Source organism: Schistocerca gregaria, chromosome 3, assembly GCF_023897955.1.
Source record: "Schistocerca gregaria isolate iqSchGreg1 chromosome 3, iqSchGreg1.2, whole genome shotgun sequence".
Taxonomy (NCBI): domain Eukaryota; kingdom Metazoa; phylum Arthropoda; class Insecta; order Orthoptera; family Acrididae; genus Schistocerca; species Schistocerca gregaria.
Genome location: NC_064922.1, coordinates 896,193,666 through 896,209,962, shown reverse-complemented (window position 1 = coordinate 896,209,962; position 16,297 = coordinate 896,193,666).

The following is a 16,297-nucleotide window of genomic DNA, read 5'->3' as shown; positions in this document are numbered from 1 at the left end:
ACAAGGCAGACACGAGAGGGAGTGGGGAAAGGCAAAGTAGGGGAAAGCAAAAGGACTCAGGTAAGAGAAGGGAGTCAAAGAGAGGGTAGGTGGGAAAGAGGGAAAAACAGGAAGGGAAGTTGGAGGGAAAGAGGGAGGCCAAGAAACGGATAGAGGTAGGGAGGGGGAGGTGAGGATTAGAGTTGATAGGAAGGATAAATGGAGGGTGTGGACAGAAGCCACCTTGGGAAAGGAGATGGTGTAGAGGTAGAGGGTAGGTGGGACACAGCAGTGAAGGCATGGCAGCGAGTGAGGGTTTAAGAGGAGAGGAGCAACAAGGGAATTGGGGGAGGGGGGAGTCAAGCCCACAGGAGGTGTACTGGACTCAGACATGTTCGAGGAAAGGAGCAGATATGGCGAAGTAATCAGGTCATAGAGGATCTGTGTGAGGGATGGGAGGCATATACAGAAGACAAGGCAGAGTGCATGGTGATCGAGGATTTGGAGGGACTGATAGAATTTGGGGGGGGGGGGGGCAGATATTCAGTTGGGACAGGCATACCAGAGGATGGGATGGATCAAGAAACTGTAGGTGTGGAGGATGGTAGATGGGTTCAACCACCATGTATAGCTGGAGAGGAGTTTAGGGAGATGGAGGCAGTTGTGAGCTTTGGATAGGATAGAGTGGAGCTGAGAGTTCCAGAGTCAATGGTTAGTCCTAGGTAGTTGAGGGTAGGGAAGAAGAGGAGGACAGGACTGGCGCAGAAAGGGAAAAATGAAGGAGCCTGAAGGAGGGAGTGGGACAACCTATGATGATTGTCTGGGTCTTGGAAGGATTGATTTTTAGGAGCCACTGGTTACACCATGTGGCAAAAAGCTCAAGGCGATTTTGGACAAGGTGATGGGATCATTGAATGATGGGACAGATTGCTAGGAAGGTTTTGTCATTAGAAAATTGGAATAGGTGAACAGGTGGAGGTGGTTTGGGGAGATTTGCAGTATACAGGAGATACAAGAAAGGATGCAGCCTTGGGGCATGCTGACAGTGGGGTGAAAAGTACAGGAGTTGGTATTGTGGATAGTGGTGTAGGAGGGATGATGGGAGAGGAAGGAAGCGACGAGGTGGACGAAATTGATAGGAAGGGTGAAGGTCTGGAGTTTAAAGAGAAGCCTAGGATGCCAGGCATGCTCATAAACGTTATGGAGATCAAGGGAAACAAATATAGCAGAACGCCAGGAGTTAAGTTAGAGGGAAAGAAGATTGGTAACGTTAAGGAGCTGATGTGGCTGAGAGGGAGGGTGAGAAGCCACGCAAAATTCAGTGGGGAGGATGACTGTATACAAAGTACCAAAGACAACGAGGAAGGAAGGAGGGGGGGGGGATTCCTTGAATTGGCGATGATGTGTTTGGAGTGCAGTATGAGTCTGGTGTTGTGTGCTGTAATGGGAGTATTAAAAACTGACGGAAGGGTAACTGATCCAAGTAATGGGAACCGGGGGGGGGGGGGGGGTGTCGAGTACAAGATGGAGGTATTGAAGCTTTCAAAAACGCACAGGAACTTTCTATTTTCTTTATTGAATTTCAATTCCCCATCCAGAGCAGGCTGGCAGCAGCATATGTGATACTCTTCGGCTGAGAGACATTAAGTACATAACAGGAACGTTTAAAACAACGTAAAGGAGAAAATATGGCTTAACAGAGATATAAAAAGGGGGGATATAATGGTAGAGAGCATACAAAAGGTGGTGACTGTACAAATGGAGATAATAATTTAAAAAAGTACTTTACACAAAAAATCACACACTGTAAGGATTAAAAGGCCAGAAGGTGAAGTAAGACTGGAGCATAGAAGTTGCACAATGATTAAAACAGCCACGCAATGGCCAGCATAGCACAGAACAGTCACAGACAGCCAAAGTCAAGCACATGATTAAAACCACAGCACTTGATGTCTGTGTAGATCGGCAATGAACACAACAGTGATGTAGCACACTGATGAAGAAGAACAAACTGGGAGCACCTGCCAGGTGTGGGAATACAAGTGAGAAGGGAAGAAAGGGGGAAGGGGCAGTGTTAGAGGGGGAGAGAAGGGGAGATAGGCAGTGGGCCTGCAAAGGTGTCTGGTGGGGGGGGGGGGTGGAGGATGGGACAGGAGAACAGACAAGAAGGGAGTGCAGAGACTCAGGAAGGAAGGAGGAAAGAACGCTCTGGGGGAAGGAGGGGAGGGGAAATGGGAGCCCTGGGGAGGGGGGAACAAGACCAGGCTAGAGCTGCTAGGAAGGATAGATTTCATGGTGAAGATCATCATCCAGGAGGGGGAGGTACTGCAAATTACTCTGATGAAGGGTATGGAGAGTATGGAGGTGGAGAGATAGGGGATACAGCAATAGAGGCTTGGCAATGGGCGGTGGTGGAGAGGAAGGAGGACACCAGGCGGTGGGAGAGATCAACTCTGTGGGCAGTGTAAAACATGTTGATGTGTTGTACGAAAGGGAGGAGGTGGGGGAAGGGGATGAGGTTGTACAGGAGCCATATGTGGGACATGAGGAAGATATGGAAGGAAAGGCGTAACACTTGGTGTACAAGGTGTAGGGTGGACTTATAAAAGTGGGCAATGCTGGCATAAAACAGGATAGGACAGATGGATTTGTGGATGTAGATTACAGTGGAAGGATGGAGTCCCATATCTGGCCACACAGGATTTTCAGGAGGCAGAGGCAGGTATGGGTTTTCTGTTGCATGGTCAGGAGGTGAGGGGTCCAAGTGAGGTGACGGTCTAGAGTGAGGCTAAGGTGTCTACGGGTGGGGATGAGCTGGATGGGACGACCATAAATGGTTAGGTAGAAGTCAGGGAGATGGAAGGAGCATCACAGCAACTTTTTTTCTTTGTTGTATTTCTATTCACCATCTGGAGAAGGCTTGTAGCAGCATAGGCGCTGCCCTTCAGCCAAAAGACATTAAGTATATAACAGAAGACATTTAAAACATCATAATGGAGAAAATATGGCGGAACAGAGATATAAAATGGGGATACATAACAGAAGAGAGCAGACAAAAGAGGGTGGCTGTACAAATAGAGATAAAAATCTATAAAAGGGCTTTACACACAGTAAGGATTGAATGAACATATGGCAAAGTGCAGCTGGAGCATAAAAGTTAATATGGGTGGTGTAGTACAGAACGATCACAGACAGCAACACTATGTACAAGTCAAGCACAAAATTAAAATCACAGGACTTTATGTCTCTTTTGAACAGCATGTAAGTAGGCTATTTAGGTTTTTATGTTGGTAACACCATATAGCGCTTTGTATGAAAATCACTGACTGTGCTCTGTGCAATCTGTGGCTGGTTGGCATTGTTGGAATATTCGCTATTGTAGTGTTGGTCAGTTGGATGTGAACAGCGCATAACGTTGTGCAGTTGAAGGTGAAACGCCAGCAGTAGTGGATGTGAGGAGAGAGATGGCAGATTTTTGAGATCGGACGATTTGCACCTGTGTCCGTCAGAAAAAGGAAATTTGTAAGACTGGATGTCATGAACTGATATATATATATACTCCTGGAAATGGAAAAAAGAACACATTGACACCGGTGTGTCAGACCCACCATACTTGCTCCGGACACTGCGAGAGGGCTGTACAAGCAATGATCACACGCACGGCACAGCGGACACACCAGGAACCGCGGTGTTGGCCGTCGAATGGCGCTAGCTGCGCAGCATTTGTGCACCGCCGCCGTCAGTGTCAGCCAGTTTGCCGTGGCATGCGGAGCTCCATCGCAGTCTTTAACACTGGTAGCATGCCGCGACAGCGTGGACGTGAACCGTATGTGCAGTTGACGGACTTTGAGCGAGGGCGTATAGTGGGCATGCGGGAGGCCGGGTGGACGTACCGCCGAATTGCTCAACACGTGGGGCGTGAGGTCTCCACAGCACATCGATGTTGTCGCTAGTGGTCGGTGGAAGGTGCACGTGCCCGTCGACCTGGGACCGGACCGCAGCGACGCACGGATGCACGCCAAGACCGTAGGATCCTACGCAGTGCCGTAGGGGACCGCACCGCCACTTCCCAGCAAATTAGGGACACTGTTGTTCCTGGGGTATCGGCGAGGACCATTCGCAACCGTCTCCATGAAGCTGGGCTACGGTCCCGCACACCGTTAGACCGTCTTCCGCTCACGCCCCAACATCGTGCAGCCCGCCTCCAGTGGTGTAGCGACAGGCGTGAATGGAGGGACGAATGGAGACGTGTCGTCTTCAGCGATGAGAGTCGCTTCTGCCTTGGTGCCAATGATGGTCGTATGCGTGTTTGGCGCCGTGCAGGTGAGCGCCACAATCAGGACTGCATACGACCGAGGCACACAGGGCCAACACCCGGCATCATGGTGTGGGGAGCGATCTCCTACACTGGCTGTACACCTCTGGTGATCGTCGAGGGGACACTGAATAGTGCACGGTACATCCAAACCGTCATCGAACCCATCGTTCTACCATTCCTAGACCGGCAAGGGAACTTGCTGTTCCAACAGGACAATGCACGTCCGCATGTATCCCGTGCCACCCAACGTGCTCTAGAAGGTGTAAGTCAACTAACCTGGCCAGCAAGATCTCCGGATCTGTCCCCCATTGAGCATGTTTGGGACTGGATGAAGCGTCATCTCACGCGGTCTGCACGTCCAGCACGAACGCTGGTCCAACTGAGGCGCCAGGTGGAAATGGCATGGCAAGCCGTTCGACAGGACTACATCCAGCATCTCTACGATCGTCTCCATGGGAGAATAGCAGCCTGCATTGCTGCGAAAGGTGGATATACACTGTACTAGTGCCGACATTGTGCATGCTCTGTTGCCTGTGTCTATGTGCCTGTGGTTCTGTCAGTGTGATCATGTGATGTATCTGACCCCAGGAATGTGTCAATAAAGTTTCCCCTTCCTTGGACAATGAATTCACGGTGTTCTTATTTCAATTTCCAGGAGTGTGTGTGTATATATATATATATATATATATATATATATATATATATATATATATATATAATGACCTTTGAACACTATTAAGGTAAATATAGTACATTGTTTATTCTCTACCAAAATCTTTCATTTGCTAACTATGCCTATCAGTAGTTAGAATCTTTTATTTACCTGGCAGTATTGGCGCCCTCTGTTTTGTGGCAGTTCGAGTAACGAAGAGTTTTGTGAGGTAAGTGATTCATGAAAGGTATAGGTTACTATTAGTCAGGGCCCTCCTTTTGTGGGGATTACTGAAAGTCAGATTGCATTGTGCTAAAAATATTGTGTGTCAGTTTAGTGTTGATCAGAAGAAGTAAAGAAAGAAATATCTGAGTATGTTCAGTTTTATTCAACTGTTTCAAAATCAAATAACGTAAGAGGTTTACCAGCACAGTCATTTATAAATTTTTCTAAGGGGATGTTTCAAGCACTCAGCACAACACTAACACTGCATACCAAGGACAAAGAACAAACTGAAAGGATCTGCCAGGGGTATCGATACGAGGGAGAAAGGAAGAGAGGGGGCAACGGGCGGTGCTAGAGGAGGGGGGGAGAAGGGTAGATGCGGGTGGGAGTGCGAGCCAATAGGGATCAGGGAGGGAAGGATGGGAGGGAAACAGTCAAGGGACATAGCAGAAAGGTGACAATGTACAAACTGGGAGGATCTGCCATATGGACAGTGTAACGGATGGGTGTATGTTTGAGGAAAAGGAGGAGGAGGGGAAAGGGGAGGACATCATACAGGAGTCATGTGGGGGACAGATGGCAGATACAGAAGGCAAGGCAGAGTGTGTGGGGTTCTACAGTGTGGAGGGCCTTATAAAATTCGGGGAAGGGGGTGGAGATCCAGACAAAGCTGGCATAACAGTGGATAGGGTGGATGAAGGATTTGTAGGTGTGGAGGATGGTGGAAGGATGCAATCCATATGTCTGGATGGACAGGAGTTTCATGAGGCAGAGGCGGGAATTGGCATCAGTATGCTGGATGAGGTGTACAGGTGAGAGTAGCTTGGGCATATCGGTAGTGTAGAGGAGATAGAGGAGTGGGGAGAGGATGGAGCCTTGAGGGACACGAGCAGTGGGATAAAACATGCAGGAGTTGGTATCATGGAGGGTGACAGGAAGGACGATGTGAGAGGAAGGAAGGGTACAGACAGACAAAACTGATTGGCAGGGCATAGGTTTGGAGTCGAGGGAAACAAAAATGGTCGAGCGACAGGATTAAGTTGGAGGGAGAGAAGGTGGATGAGGTTAAGTAATTGGTTTTTTGAGGAGAGGCAGTGCCGCAAGCGACACAGGATAAGGGGGAGGAGGTAATGATGATTAGGATGGTAATGGATAAGACAGGAGAGGATGAATTCGACGTCCTTACTGAAAATGGAGGTAATGCAGATGGAATGATAGGGAAAGGTGAAAATAGGGGGTTTGTTGGGTTTGAGGAACAAGAGGATGCGGGAAATTCACCATAGGCCAGGATAGAAGCCCGGACGTTGTATAAATTGGCAAGGACAGTCAGCAAGGAGAAGTGGTATACTCTGAGGTGACACATCCATGAACAGGTGCTTTGTTGCTTTTTGACTGGAGGCTACATTTAGTGTCTTCTGCTATGATTGGAGAATTGACATCGTCAGCTGGGGTAACTGCCCCAAGTACTGGAGACTGGGAGCTAGTGGAGTGACCGAGGTATTGGCATGTTCCATGACGGTGAGGAAAAGGGAATTATCAAAGCGAGGATCATCAGGGATGGAGAACACCTCAGAAAGGTGGGAAGTGTAATGGTTTGCCTTTCTGAGGTTGTCAGGAAGGGTTTGGTCATTGTGGAGAAAGGGGTAATGGGGTGCAGAATAGGAATCAATAAGGAGATGGAAGGTGGACCAGTACTTGGAGGAGCTTATAGGAAGGTTGGCATTGAGTTGTGTACTGGTTTCGTCATGTCCCGGCGTTTCTTTGCTGTAATGAGGTTCTGTATGTGTCGCTGTATTTGCAGGTGGCGTTGGTGTGGTCCCTGTTATGAGTGTGCAGGAAGGAGCATTAGAGGTGGCGAGATTCATGGAGGAGGAGTACAGCCTGTGGAAGGAGAGTGGGGCGGTGGGGGGGGATGATTTTAGTAGGAACATGGGCCTACACAGTGTCAGTAATGGCGTTCTGAAGGAGGGCGAGGTGTATACAATATGATCGGGATGTTGATAGGTAATAGGGTGGCTTTCGACCTGAGTGGCGATGGACTCCCTGTAGGCCTCCGACTTGGCACGATGGCGCTCATGGACTACCTTGGAGCAGTGGAGCAGACATAGATGGTGGCGCAGGTAAGGGTGAGGGAGGGGAAGAAGTTGCTGAGGTTAAGGTGTACTGTGGGGTCATTGAGAAGGGGTTGTGGCTGGACAGGATGTGCTTAACATGGCCGATGGTGACTCCACCCTGCACTTGAGGACCAGGAGCATCAGTTTGGTGGAGGATACAGCGAGAGGTGTGGATAGTATGGTGTGGCTGGAAAAAGGTTTTGTTCAGGAGGAAGGTGTTGGCTCGGTGTTGGGAGTGGGTGTCCATGGGTAGTTACTTCTTGGTGCAGAAGGAGCAGATGTTCTGGAAGAGGATACGACATTTATGCCACACCATAACAGGAAGAGAGAGGGTGAAGAGAGGGGTGGGAAGAGGCTTAAACTAGGGTGCCAAGGTTGGTGAGGGTCAAGTGAGCTTGGTCGTGGGAGTAATTGGCGAAAATATTGAGATGAAAGAGCAGCAGCGACCAAGATCTGTTGGAGGCTGTGAGGGCATTGGAAATGGTGAATGTTTTGGAGGACTATGGGGAAACGAATTATGTCTTCAGCCCTAGTGTGTGGATGGAGGAAATTGTTGGGGTGGATATGGGATCGGTGGTGGTGGTGGTGGTTATTGCGATGTTTAAGGGGGACTAAACAGCTAAGGTCATCAGTCCCCCATTCCAAAAACAGGAGAGAAAAAAATTTACAGAACAGGTAAAACCCCAAGGGGGGAGGAGACGACCCTCCCGCCAGTCACTGAAAGAACACAAATGTGGCAGCGAACACTAGAGACAAGAAGAGTACAGACAAACACTGGACAGAAAGAAACGGAAGAAAAGAAGAGGGCCAGAGACTGGTTGACTGACCATGAGAACAAAAAGGGAAAGAGTCAACCATCTGAATACACACTAAAATCTGCAACCAATTATGAGAGACTCGAGGACAAGAGACACAGAGAGGGAAAGGTGCAGGACCTCCCTAAATGGAACCATAAAAAGGACTACCACGGATAAAATTTAAAACGTCGTCAGCCATGGAGGCATCGTCGCATAAAACCAAAGGCAACGTGCCCGGGAGATTAAAAGACTGCCGGAGGGTGCGCAGTCGGGGACACTCCAACAAAATGTGGGCGACCGTCAAACGGGACCCACACTGACACAGAGGGGGATCCTCCTGACGCAAAAGATGTCTGTGGGTCAGGTAGGTATGGCCACAGGGAGGTCCGCCACACATCGGTCGTCTCCTTAACAGCCCACAGTTTATTCGGCGAAGTCAGGCTACGCCACTCGTCATGCCACATACCAAGCACCTTATGGCGCAACGCCAGCTGCAGATCACGAGCCGGGAGGCCAATCTCCAAAGCGGGGGCGTCGATCGCCCCTTTGGCCAGCCTGTCGACGCGTTCGTTCCCCAGGATGCCAACATGACCTGGCGTCCAAACAAAGACCACCGAACGACCAGAGCGGGTAATGGCAAAAACAGACTCCTGAATAAAGGATACCAGAGGAGAAGAGGTATAGCAGCGGTCGATAGCCCGGAGCCTGCTCAGGGAGCCACTGCAGATGACGATGGACGTACCTGAGCAGGAACGCATATGCTCAAGAGCGCGTAATATGGCCACCAACTCTGCAGTAAAAATACTGCAGCCAGCTGGCAAGGAGCGCTGTTCAACATGGGCAGCGTGAGCAAAAGCGTAGGCAGTACGAACATCTACCAGGGAACCATCAGTGTAGACAGGCTCACAGCCTCAAAATGAGGCGAGGAGCGCAAGAAAACGGCGACGGAGGGCCACAGGCAGAACCGAGTCCTTGGGTTCCCATGCCAAGTCCAGGTGGACGGACGGTCGGGGCATACACCAGGGAGGTGTGGGTGCACGGACCCGGAAGGGAGGCAGAAGAGGGAATGACCCCAGTTCTGACAGCAGGGACTGGACGCGGACAGCAATGGAAAGCCCAGACCTAGTTCGCCGGTTGGGCAGAGAGAGGACCATGGCAGGGACAAGCAGGTGATGATTGGGATGGCCCGGTGAGCAATGCACCTGGACAGCATAGTCGGCGAGCAGTCGGTGGCGGCGAATCCGCAGCAGGGGAACCCCGGCCTCCACCAGTAGACTATCCAAGGGGCTCATACAGAAAGCGCCAGTTGCAAGCCGAGCCGCACAGTGGTGTATGGGGTCAAACAACGTCAACACTGAGGGTGATGCAGACCCATAGGCCAGGATCCCATAATCAAGCCTGGACTGCATAAGGGCTCTGTACAATCGCAACAGCGTGCAGCGATCTGCACCCCAAGATGCATGGCTCAGGCAGTGGAGGGCGTTGAGGTGCCGCCAGCACTTTTGCTTCAGCTGAGTAATATGAGTCACCCATGTGAGCTGGGCATCAAAGACGAGTCCTAAGAAGTGGCTAGTCTCCACCACTTCAAGTAGTTGGCCGTCGAGGTAAAGTTCAGGATGAGGGTGGACCGTCTGACGCCTGCAGAAGTGCATAACTCGAGTCTTGGCTGCAGAGAACTGAAATCCATGAGTCAGAGCGCATGATGCTGCCTTGCGAATGGCTACTTGCAGCCTGTGTTTGGCGACTCCCGTATTCGTTGAGCTAAATGAGATGCAGAAGTCGTCGGTATACAAAGAAGGAGACACTGACAACCCCACGGGTACAGCCAGACCATTAATGTCCACTAGAAATAAGGTAACGCTCAACACCGAGCCCTGCGGGACCCCATTTTCCTGTATATAAGATGAACTAGAGGCGGCACCGACTTGCACCCGGAAAGAGCCGCGCAATAAAAAGTTTTGAAGAAAAGCTGGGAGCTGACCACGAAGACCTCCCTCATGCAACGTAGCAAGGGTGTGATGCCTCCATGTTGTGTCATATGCCTTCCGCAGATCAAAAAATACAGCAACGAGATGCTGACGGCGAGCAAAGGCCGTACGGATAGCAGATTCCAGCCGCACCAAATTGTCCGCAGTAGACCGGCCCTGACGGAAGCCACCCTGGGATGGAGTGAGGAGACCGCGCCACTCAAGGGCCCAACACAAACGCCGCCCCACCATACGTTTGAGCAATTTGCACAAAACGTTGGTGAGGGTAATGGGACGGTAGCTGTCCACTTCAGCATCTGCGCGTGGATGCAGTCCGGTCCTGGTGCTGTATCAGGACAATCGGCGAGGGCAGCGAGGAATTCCCTCTTGCTGAAAGGAGCATTGTATTTTTCAGAACGACGCGTGCAGAATGATAACAGCGTCCGCTCGGCGCGCTCCTTTAGAGAGTGAAAGGAGGGGGGGGTAAGTTGCAGTCGCAGAGCTCATAGCAAAGTGCGCCGCCCCACCATACGTTTGAGCAATTTGCACAAAACGTTGGTGAGGGTAATGGGACGGTAGCTGTCCACTTCAGCATCTGCGCGTGGATGCAGTCCGGTCCTGGTGCTGTATCAGGACAATCGGCGAGGGCAGCGAGGAATTCCCTCTTGCTGAAAGGAGCATTGTATTTTTCAGAACGACGCGTGCAGAATGATAACAGCGTCCGCTCGGCGCGCTCCTTTAGAGAGCGAAAGGAGGGGGGGGGGGGGGGTAAGTTGCAGTCGCAGAGCTCATAGCAAAGTGCGCGGCAAGGTGGTCAGCAAATGGCGGCAGCGTCCGTGCATACAGCACCGTCCAGGGAGATTCCAGGGACACCCATAGTGGTCTGGTATCCATAAATCCGCCGGATGCAGGACCACACGAACGAGGGGGAGACACGGGAGCCCAAGGATGAGACATACCTCTCCCAGCACTCCTGCTTACACTGTTCAATAAGACGACAGGTCAAGGCATGGAGCTTCTTAAAGGCAATGAGGGTCTCCAGAGACAGGTGCCACCTATGACGCTGGAGAGCCTGCCTACAGTCACGAATAGCCTCAGCAATCTCCAGCGACCACCAGGGGACAGCCTTCCTCCGAGGGAGTCCAGAAGAGCGGGGGATGGCAGCCTCGGGCGCAGAAATAATTGACGTGGTCAAGACACGGACCACCTCGTCAATGTCACCCTGTGGGGGAGAAGCAAGGGTGGCAGCAGAAGTAAAAGCCAGCCAGTCAGCCCTGTTGAGAGCCCAGTGGGGCAGGCGCCCAGAAGAATGACACTGGGGCAGTGACAAATAGATGGGAAAATGGTCACTACCACACAGGTCAGGATGCACTCTCCAGTGGAGGGATGGGACAAGTCCGGGGCTGCAAAGAGAGAGATCGATGGCCGAGAACGAGCCATGGGTCACACTGAAATGCGTGGGAGCACCGGTGTTCAAGAGGCTAAGGTCGAGCTGAGCCAACATATGCTCCACGGCATGACCGCGGTCATCGGAGACAGTCCCAACCCATAGAGGGTTGTGGGCGTTGAAATCGCCCAGAAGCAGCAATGGTGGCGGGAGTTGAGCCAGCAGCTCAGCCAAGACATATCGGGGGAGCTCCCCATCCGGAGGAACGTAAACAGAGCAAACAGTAATAGCCGGCGAGAGCTCAATCCTGACAGCGACTGCCTCTAAAGGCGTCAGAAGGGGTACTGGCGAGCTACAGACAGAGTGGTGAACAAAGAGGCAAACTCCACCTGACAGGCAGCGCGTTTCTTATAGTATCCCCGATAACTGCGAAGGGCAGGGGTCCGCATTGCTGGAAACTAAGTTTCCTGAAGAGCAATGCAGATAACAGGGGAAACACTCAGAAGCATCCAGAGCTCAGGCAGGTGGCGGAAATAACCGCCTCAATTCCAGTGGAGAATGAAAGCAGGAAGGGACTGGGAGGGCGTGAAGGTGACTAATAGGCAGACGGCGCCTCAGAGCCAGCTGCGTTCATAGGAAAGGCCCCCGAGGGTTCCGTGAGGGCGAGATCCGCGGCAGATGCGAGGATCTCCACCTCATCCCCACAGTCAGAACTATGTACAGCAGGCGTTACTGAAACAGCCGGAACGTCCTTCTTCTTGGACACGTTCTGTTCCTTCTTCTCGCATCTATCCTTTGGGTTAGAGGGCTGGGAGAGCTTCTCTGAAGGAGCGTCGGAGGCTGACAACGACGCAGAAGCCCTACGACCAGCAGGGGGCGGAACCTTCAGCCACTGGCTGACATCCGGCTGGGTAGGAAGGGAGGAAGGGAGGGCCCTGAGGGACCCCATCCGCGAGAGAGGAACCGGCAGAGGCAACACCAGCGGAGAAGGAGGGGGAGGGATCGAGCCCCCCCCCCCCGGTTTTTGAGCAGATGTCACTCCCGAAGTATGCACGGGGGGAGTGACAGAAGAAGGTTTGCCCCCAACTGTTAAGGGGGCAACAGAGGAAGGCTTGCCCCCAGACACAAGAGGGGCAGACAGAGATGCATGGCCCCGAGGGCCCACTGAAGGTGGCACAGATGAGGCGTCAACTGCCTCCCACGAGGGCGACGATAATGTGGCTGCAGCATAAGATGTTCGAAGTGGGACAGGATACAACTTTTCGAATTTCAGTTTTGCCTCGCGATAAGTAAGCCGGTCCAGGGTCGTAAATTCCATTATCTTCCGCTCCTTATGAAGAACGGGGCAGTCCGGCGAGCATGGAGAGTGGTGTTCCCCACAGTTGACACAGACAGGCGGAGGCGCACATGGAGAATCGGGATGAGAGGGGTGTCCGCAATCTCGACATGTGGCGCTGGATGGGCAATGGTAGGACATATGCCCAGACTTCCAGCACTGGAAGCATCACATCGGGGGAGGGACGTATGGCTTGACGTCACAACGGTAAACCATTACCTTGACTTTCTTGGGCAATACAGCACCCTCGAAGGCCAAGATAAAGGCACTGGTGGCCACCCTGTTAGTCTTGGGTCCACTATCTACACGACGGACAAAATGCACACCACGTCGTTCCAAGTCGGCTCTCAGCTCGTCGTCGGATTGTAATAATAGGTCACGATGGTAAATAATCCCCTGGACCATATTTAAGATACAGTGGGGAGTGACAGTAACAGGGACGTCTCCCAGTTTATCACACAAGAGCAACGCCAGTGACTGGGCTGGGGAGGACGTCTTGAGGAGGATGGACCATTCCTCATTTTAGACAACCCTGCCACTTCCCCAAACTTATCTTCCAGGTGTTCCACAAAAAACAGAGGCTTTGTCGTAAGATAGGAGTCACCATCAGTCCTGCTGCAGACAAGGTATTGTGGTATGTAAGGCTCCGGCTTGGCACTAGATCTGTGTCCCTCCCACTGCGCAGCCAACGAGGGGAACGACTGAGGGTCATATTGCGCAGCATCAAAGTCAACTCTGCCTCGCTTAGAGATGCTGGTGGCCGTGCGACCACCAGCTTGGTGTGATTTATTGCGCTTCATTGCGCCACATCTGCCCAGATGCCACCTACTCCAAACGAGGGCTCTCCCCAAGGGCGCCACCCAGCCAAAGCAACAGGTACCTGGCCGATATCCCATTGCCCGGAGTCCCCGTGCCCCAGACAAGATGGGCACATACTCCTTGGCATGCATGGGGAGGAAACAGCTCTGGCATCTGTAGTGCGATCCCTGCGTGGTCAGGGTGCTACCACCAAGAGGGTACATGACGACCGCACCACAACGGACTGGCTACCGTGCTAGATTTTACATGTTGAAAGGGTCCACAGTTGATGCGGGCGCTAAGAAGGGGATTGTGCACAAGATGAGAAAGAGGCAACCCAGAAGACATTGGGTGTAAATCCCGCCACACGACAATAGGTAGCATGCAAGAAAAACACAACATAAGGTGTCCTTCCCCAAATGGCACTCACTAACAATGGAAATTTGGAAAAATTGGAGGTCAAACCCAAGAGGGGACCATCACATAAGGCCGAAAAGTTTGAGACTTACGACAGGCAGGAATACCGCGGGCCTATTGTAACCCCCGAACCCGCAGGGGGTATATGGGATCGATAGGATGGCCTGGGACAGTAAGCTTGGGGGGGTGACAAGAGGGGCTTAGCTTTACACTTGTAGTAGTAGATGGGATGGGGGACATTGCAGGTGTTACAGAAGGAGGTATGGTGCAGTTAGAGCAGATTTGAGAAAATGGGAGACCTTGCAATGGGGTCAGGTGGGGGGTTTTGCAATTGGGGATCAGGTGATCATTATACATGAGGCAGAGCGGGCAGTGACAGGATTTTGGACGGTATTTGGAGGATTCAACAGAGTGTTAGTGGTGGAAAAGCAGGGCATCTTGAGTGAGGAGGGGTCGATGGAGGGGGTGGACTCCAAAAAGATTCGCATGAGATAGGTGAAACCAAAGACATTGTGGATATGGCAGGCAGAGCGGATTTCCAGGTTGGGGTGGTAGTTTAGTTCAGCCAAGACCTCATCGTCCATGATCACCGGGCTGAGCTTGGCAGTGTAGGTTGGGGGCGACAGGGAGTCCGGCACAAGGAGACAAAGAGGAGAGGAAGGGTGTCAGGGACAAAAAATGGTTCATATGGCTCTGAGCACTACGGGACTTAACTTCTGAGGTCATCAGTCCCATAGAACTTAGAACTGCTAAAACCTAACTAACCTAAGGACATCACACACATTCCCGAGGCAGGATTCGAACCTGCGACCGTAGCGGTCGGGCAGTTCCAGACTGTAGCGCCTAGAGCCGCTCGGCCACCCCGGCCGGCTGTCAGGGACACTTGTAGGCCAAACATGATGCAAGGGAGTTTACAGAGGAGGTCCAAATATTAGGAGTGGAGGGGGACTTATGAGTACGGAGTTCCTGAGGGGAATCAGCTAGGAGATGGGAGCACCAGGGAGATACTTTAGCGTCTCCATGGAGAGGGTACAGGTATCAAAGAACTTGGGATCTGAGGTTGACAGGACAAAGGTGTGATGGGTGGGGGTTGGGGTACTGGGGTACTGGGGTCAGGAGGATGGGTGGTATTCGTGGAGATTTCAGCAGGAGCAGAGTGGGCAATGACGCACTTCTAGGATTTTTTGGAGGGTGTAGGCAGGCAGGAGCAGAGGGATGGAGAGGAGAGGAAGGTGGCGGGTAGCAGATACTGCAGGCGTGCTGCAGATGCTTGGAGATGCAGCTGGTTCAGTGGTGGTGATTGTGGCCTGGCGCGACGTGATGTGGGGGCGGGAGGCAGATGATGAAGTGACGGAGGGGAGGGGGTGGGGGTTGTGTGGTAACTTAGACTTGTCATAGAGAATTCGTGTTTCCAAAAGCTGCATATCAATGATGTGGCCACAGATACCAAACATTAACTCTTTGCCCTATTATGCCTGCACCGAGCAGCTCTACTTCGGAAATAAAACCAGAAGATCCGACGGGCACCAGCTCACAGACTGCTGCTCGCCTACAGCACGCAACACATATCCGTCAGATAGGGCGCTCACGCTACTGCGTTGAGGCTAGCTGCAGATCAGAGCCCCGCAAATCCGGCGCCAGCCAGTAGGCGCGCGAATCCAGGTCCGCCTTAAGCGTGGCATCGAGCTCAATCCCAGACTCTGGTCATCGCGAGTGGGCTGTCAAGGAAGATGTAACCATAATAAAGAGACTGAATAACCACGAGAAAGATTTTACGAGTCGGTGCTTGCGTTATCGAAGTCTAAATGCTGTAAGGAAGATAGTAAATCTGAAAACTGCCATATGTAGACACAGTCTAGATGTAGTAGGGTTCCATGAAGTGAACTGGAACGAAGATAAGGATGTTTTGTCAGATAAATACAGGGTAACATCAACAGAGGTAAATCATAATATAATGAGAGTAGGGTTCATTATGAGTAGGGAGGTATGGTAGAGACTAAGTCATTCTCAATACTTCAGTGATAGGATTGTTGTCATTAGAATCGACAACGAACCAATACCGCTAACAATAATTCAATTATACAAGCCGACAGTAAAGCAAACATGAGCGAGCAAACTTAAGAGGATACTGAACACGTAATTCAGTACGTAAAAGGAGATGAAAATCTAATACTCTTGAGTGATTCTAATTATGTGGTCGGTGAAGTAATAGCAATGTTGCGGGACAATATGGGTTAGATATAACGAATGAGAGAAGATATCTGCAATAAATTTTCTGCTAGTAACAGCAATTCAAGGTTCATAAGA